Raw genomic sequence first — 6,502 nt, forward strand, 5'->3', positions numbered from 1 at the left:
ATTAGATCTATATTATAAGATTTTCTTTTAATTAGATAAATAAAAAAAACTTTATATCATAATAAATAATTCCACTTTTAATATTTTCCCATAATTTTTTTTATTTTTAAAGTAGACTTTATTGTTAAAATAAAACCTTTAATTAACTAAGTCAATTAAGACAATTAAGACACTTGTTAAATAACTGTTACCTCAAATATTTTCAAAGTCCATTGACATATGGCTTTGAAACTTAACTTTGTAGATTTGTTTGCCATCATGCCACTAACCTGTAGACAGGAGGAGGTAACTCTTTTAAGCAGTTTGACAGAATTATGTACCCTTTTTTACTTAGAATTTACATTAAAATGTACGTACTACCTCAAATATTTTCAAAGTCCATTGACATATGGTTTTGTAACTTTGCACAATTGTTTGCCATCATGCCCCCAACCTGTAGACAGGAGGAGGTACCTCTTTCCAAAATTTTGACAGGATTATGCCCATTTTTCGACGTAGAATTAATTTTCATTAAAATATGGGTAGGCCTACTACCTTTAATATTTTCAAGTCCATTGACATAGGGTTTTGAAACTATGTAGACTTGTTTGCCATCATGCCCCCAACCTGTAGACAGGAGAAGGTAAATCTTTCAAGCATTTCGACAGAATTATGCCCCTTTTTCGACTTAGAATTTACATTAAAATGTGCGTACCACCTTAAATATTTTCAACGTCCATTGATATATGGTTTTGAAACTTTGTAGACTTGTTTGCCATCATGTTTCCAACCTGTCGACAAGAGGAGATAAATCTTTCAAGCATTTTGACAGATTTATGCCCATTTTTCGACTTAGAATTTACATTAAAATTTTGCGTACCACCTCAAATATATACAAAATACATTGACATATGGCTTTGAAACTATGCAGACTTATGTACCATCATTCCGCCAATATGTAGACAGGAGGTGGTCTCTAACAAGAATTATGACAAAATTATGCCGTTTTTTCGACTTGGAATTTATGTTAAAGTTTGCATACCACCTCAAATATTTTCAAAGTACATTGACATATGGTTTTTGAAACTTTGCAGACTTGTTCACCATCATGCCCCAAACTGTAGACATGAAGAAGAAATTCTTTCAAGCAATTTAACAGAATTATGCCACTTTTTGGACTTAAAATTTACATTAAGATTTGTATACCACCTCAAATCTATATGTGAAGTCCACTGACATATGGCTTTGAAACAAGTTGAAATTTTATACACATGTTTGAGAGCATAATAGGTCACTCTCCAAGGTATGGATTTGAAAAATGTTTGGCCCGTTTTAAACTTTAAAATAAAAATATTGTTTTGAATAAATTATCTATGCTCTTTAACAATCAAGCACTGAGAATAATCGAGCATGCTCACTTAGTCCAAACGGTAGCTCTTGTTTCTTAATGGAATGTCTTCCTACTTGGACACCTCAACCCTTTTGAGTTCCTCTTGTTTATTTATATGTGTTTGCGATGTAAAAGTCATAATTTTTTTCACTGTTGCAAATTTGTCCGATTGACATATTTACAAAAGGGTATTTTGATACCTATTCAATAGAAAACGTAAAACATTTATTCAAGTAGGCAAGAGTTTTAAATCATGATGTCACATTTCTTAACGGCAGTTATTAAATAATTCTGCCGCCGGTAATATTACTTATGTATCATGGGAATCAGTATACCACACATGTACTGGTAAGTAAAATATTGAACTAAATAAGAATTTTAAAATTTCGTCAAAATGTTATGTTATTTATTGTTTCAGTGGCCTAATGGATCAAAATTTCAGATTCTTTGTTGTGCAGAATCTCCTGTCGTATTTTATATGGAGCATTGTGTGATGATAGATCAATTTGTAGAGATTTTTTTGAAAAACTTCCTCTTGTCTTGGTAAGCATTTTCAAATATCTTTATGATGGACAGCATAATAAACTGTATATGTAAATTAAAGGCCCATTATGCCCTGATATGCTTTCATTAAATAAAGTCTCAATAGCTGTCTATTTCTGGTGTTCCGTTTAAATTTTCAACAAGTTACCCATTAGCAAATGACCTATATCACCTTTTGCTTATTGTGTTTTTTTGCATTGAGAACAATAAAACTGATATAGTATTTTGTATGGATGTCAAAATACTACTTTGTTTACATTCAATTGCCACTTTTTGGACATGTTATTTCACATTCAACACTACTTTCTTCGAATAAAAAGAATCTAACAAGTTTTTAAACTGTGAGTTAGCAGAAACAAACCCTTGTTTTCCCTAACTAACGATTTTTTCCTTTCTGAGGCATAATGTGCCTTTAACATTAGAAGAAGTGGGGTACATTGCACTAAGTGATTTATTGCATCACACTTATCAATCGGTTGGTTCTTCTTTCAGTCGGTCGTAGTCAAATCCGTTGCCAGTCAATAACTTAAGAACGCTGCTAACTTGGTATGGAGATTAGTTATGACCTGCAGATGACCCCAATTGTTTTTAGGTCAGAGTTCAAGCTCACATTGAATGTCAAAATCGTTTACGATTAATAACTTGGCATCTTATTGTTCCCTGGTCCTTAATGTCCACAACTGCTTCGGTTTTGGCCAGAAGAAGATTCCTATTGATTTTGGGGTCAAGGGATCAAAGGTCAAGATCATATTTATATTGTTCTTCAAAACAGATTCCAACCTGAATTACTTGACAACTAATAGGCCCTTGGCTATAAATTATACCAGGTGCATTTGCCTGGGCTAGTAGATGATTTCTATATACATGCCAGTATGGGGTCACTAGGTCAAAAGTCAATGTAAAAATGACCTGACAACATGACTAATTGGCTGCCAGTAGGAGACATAGATGCTTTACAAACATATCTTGTACAATAGAATCTTGAAGATAATCTCAGTGAAAATATGCAAAGATAAAATGCATAATTCCCACAATTCTAGAAGGGATAAGGAGGCCTTTGTTAAAAAGCATATCGACGATTATATCGATATCGTATTTATACTAAATAGTAAATATCAATGACAAATTGATATGTCGAGTAAAATGTATCCATAGTTCACCTTGGTACCCTTTTACATGGTACATGATTTCCCTATGATGACTGTCTGCCAATGTATTAAATTATTATTTGTACTGTATATCAATGCATACTGCATTCATGCTCAGTTTTCTGTTGATCTCAGGGACTTCCTAATGGACTGTACAAATTTTATCAAGAGTTGTCCTAGTCCTAATCATCCCAAAGTTGGGTTCATCTACGTCGGTATACATATTTCAAATTAAAGTCATTGTGCAGTATTAATTTCTTTACCATCAGTTCTTTCTTTCTTAATAATAAGGTATAAACTTCAATTGTGTATATATATATATTGTATGGCTTTAACTTTTTAGCTCACCTGTCACAAAGTGATATGGTAGGCTTTTGTGATCGCTTTTCGTCCGGCGTCCATCCGTTCGTCGTCCGTCCGGTTAAAATAAATGCCCTGGGGTCAAAATTGCCCCGCCCTGGGGGTCATTGATTTCCTTATTTGTATATAGTAAAAACTTAAAAATCTTCTTTTAAAACCCAAATAGCTAGATTTTAGATATTAAAGCATGAAACATCTTCTTGTGAGTGTCAACCAAATTTGTTCAAATAAAAGCCCTCATAAAAACCATCATAAATTAACAAAATAAATAAAGTTCATCAAGTAGCGACGGTTACCGCCGGTATAGTTTTAGACATGCCCATTTTAATGTTTATATTCTTTGCTAATTTTATCATTTTTAAACCTTTCATTGATGAGGCAAAAGTATCGATTTTATTTCAATCCTGTATCAGTAATTGATTGACAGAAAAGTATCAACAATACATTCATTTCTTTTATGTCAAAGAATACAATCAGTCGCAAATCACAATATTATATCGGATGTGTTTGCAGATCTTACTTAAATTACAATAACATTTGAGCCGCGTCATGACAAAACCAACATAGTGGGTTTGAGACCAGTATGCTGTTCGCTTACCTACTCTATTACAAGTGGAGAAACTAACAGCGAAATGCATGGATCCTGATCAGACTGCGCGGATGCGCAGGCTGGTCTGGATCCATGCTGGTCGCAAACGCATTACGTTGGTTTTGTCGTGACGCGGCTCATTTTTTTTCATTTGAAATCTACTTGTTTACTCTCTGGACTCATTAACTTTAAGCCTCCTGGCGGAAACATATTCTATACCCATCAGCCTGCATGTACATTAATATTTCAATGTTTTCCATAATACATGTATGGTGAATGGTTCTGTCCAAATTGAATGATTGACAAGTCAATTTAAGTAATTTGGATTGGTTAGCTTGAAAATAGACAAGAAAAAAATCTGTATATTCAAAACACATATAAATACACTGTAATAGTGTTAGAATAGGAAATTCCTGCTTCATGATGTTATAATTGTGACTTCTTGCTTTCCTTTATTTCAGAAAATCAGCTATAATAAATCTACAGGGACAATGAGGACAATCACAACTGTTTGGCTTTTTATCCATCAATCTCCGGATGATTATCAGCGGGATGTTCTGAACGACAAAGATGTTAAAGTTTTTAAATAGTTCAATCTTATGATTTCACACCTGATACCTGGCTGTACGGGGACATATGTCAAATAAATATGTGATTAACAGCAGCAGAAAAATCCCTAAACCACCATTACTTGCCAATACATTGAATAACTTTCTGGTTCCTGGCTTAATGGAAGGAAACAAAAAAGAAAACTTTTGCATTACACAGTTATCTTGTATGTGTTTTGTACAATCAGAATTTGAATCTTAATAACAATTACACCAAGACCACTGTCAAATATTTCAGTCCTTCGAAAAAATCTTTTATGTAAAAAAGGTCTTGTTAAATAATTTAATTTAATAATTAGATATACGGTACATGTATAAATCTGTTTATGCAATTTAAGTATAATTTTATATTACAAGAATTGTTAAGTATTTTTTTATTAAAGGCACATTATGCTTCAGAAATTATGCCAGTTTTATTTATATTGTGAAAAAAGTTTCCAAAAATAAACCTGTTTGCCATATACATAATTTAAAAATAGTGATGTTGATTTTTTAGTTCTGGCAATTATAATTAAATTGAATCAAAATTAGTAGGGAAATCAAAATACTACTTAAAGTGTAATGCCCCCTCCGAAGAAGAGTGGGTATATTGTTTTGCTAATGTCAGTCTGTCTGTTGGTCTGTCCGTCGTTAGACCACATAGTTTCCGCTGAATATCTTGACAACTGTTTTTCACAGAGTCTTCATATTTCACATAGTGATTGGCCATAACTAGTTGAAGACCCCTATTAATTTTAAGTCACAGGGGCCTTAAATGTCAAAATGGTTTCCGCTGATTATCTTGAAAAGCATTTATCACAAATTCGTCATATTTTACTTAGTGATTGGTCATAACTAATAGATGAACCCTATTCATTCTGGAGTCACCTTATTATCTTGACATCTATTTGTTACAAATTCTTCATATTTCACATACTGATGGTCATAACTAGTAAGTGACCCTTATTGATTTTGGGGTCAATAAGTCAATGTCACAGGGTTCTTGAATGTTAGTATGTTTTCCGCTCATTATCTTGAAAGCCATTTATCACAAAGTTTTCATATTTCTAATATTGATTGGTCATAACAATTAGATGACCCCAATTGGTTTTGTGTCACTAGTTCAAAGGTCAAGGTCACAGGGGCTTTCTCATTATCTTGCAAACTATTTATCACAAAGTCTTCATTATTTTTTTCCATAATTGAACATTTCCATGTAACCATTTATGGCAAGTTTCTATAACAAAATTACCAATTATATGAGTCAAGGGCTAGAAAAGGGGGCATATATGTCGTTCGACATTTCTTGTTTATAATTTGTTACCTGTAATACACATTACTGCAGGTTCAGTGCTATTTTCACTTGTTAAACATTAACATGCTCTTGAAACATTATCAAAACATTATTTAAGAAATGCTTGACTTTTCTGGAGAATATTTATTTTCTGAGGCATAATGTGCCTTGTAAGTATAGCGCAGTGTTTGCTGTGTATGAGGGTTGCGTTTATGAACGCCGCCTTTCCTTGTGATCGTGTTTATCTTTTTTTGTTTATTTGCCTTAAGGGTATTAGAAATGTATCGTTTTGTAAAATGTAAAAAGTTTTTGAAGTGAAGTATATAACCCGAGTCACCAAATGATGGTTATATAACAAACAACATTTCATGCATGGCCATATAACATGTTATATGTCTTTATCACCAAATAATAATATTGCTCTCTTGCTCCCTTTGCTTTGAAACAATTAATGGTAATATGCATTTGAAGTGTATATTTTTAGTTATAAAGATTCTGAATTTGTTACGGCTGTTTGCACATATAACCTAAGCTTATATGTGAAGATTAAATAACTGTTTAAATATGGCTATATAACCTATAAGTAATCTTATAATGAATTTATAATACAGC

General features: G+C 32.6%; 1 long non-coding RNA gene across 1 annotated transcript; it reads left to right on the forward strand.

Annotated features, from left to right (window-relative positions):
* The first annotated feature begins 204 nt into the window (after positions 1-204).
* Positions 205-4,607, forward strand: LOC132759786 (uncharacterized). Its single transcript, XR_009629768.1, has 2 exons — positions 205-1,912; positions 4,471-4,607. It is a non-coding gene; the product is annotated as an uncharacterized LOC132759786 (long non-coding RNA).
* The last annotated feature ends 1,895 nt before the right edge of the window (positions 4,608-6,502 follow it).

This window comes from Ruditapes philippinarum, unplaced genomic scaffold, assembly GCF_026571515.1.
Source record: "Ruditapes philippinarum isolate M1 unplaced genomic scaffold, ASM2657151v2 ctg3757_1_1_1_1, whole genome shotgun sequence".
In the NCBI taxonomy this organism is placed as follows: Eukaryota; Metazoa; Mollusca; class Bivalvia; order Venerida; family Veneridae; genus Ruditapes; species Ruditapes philippinarum.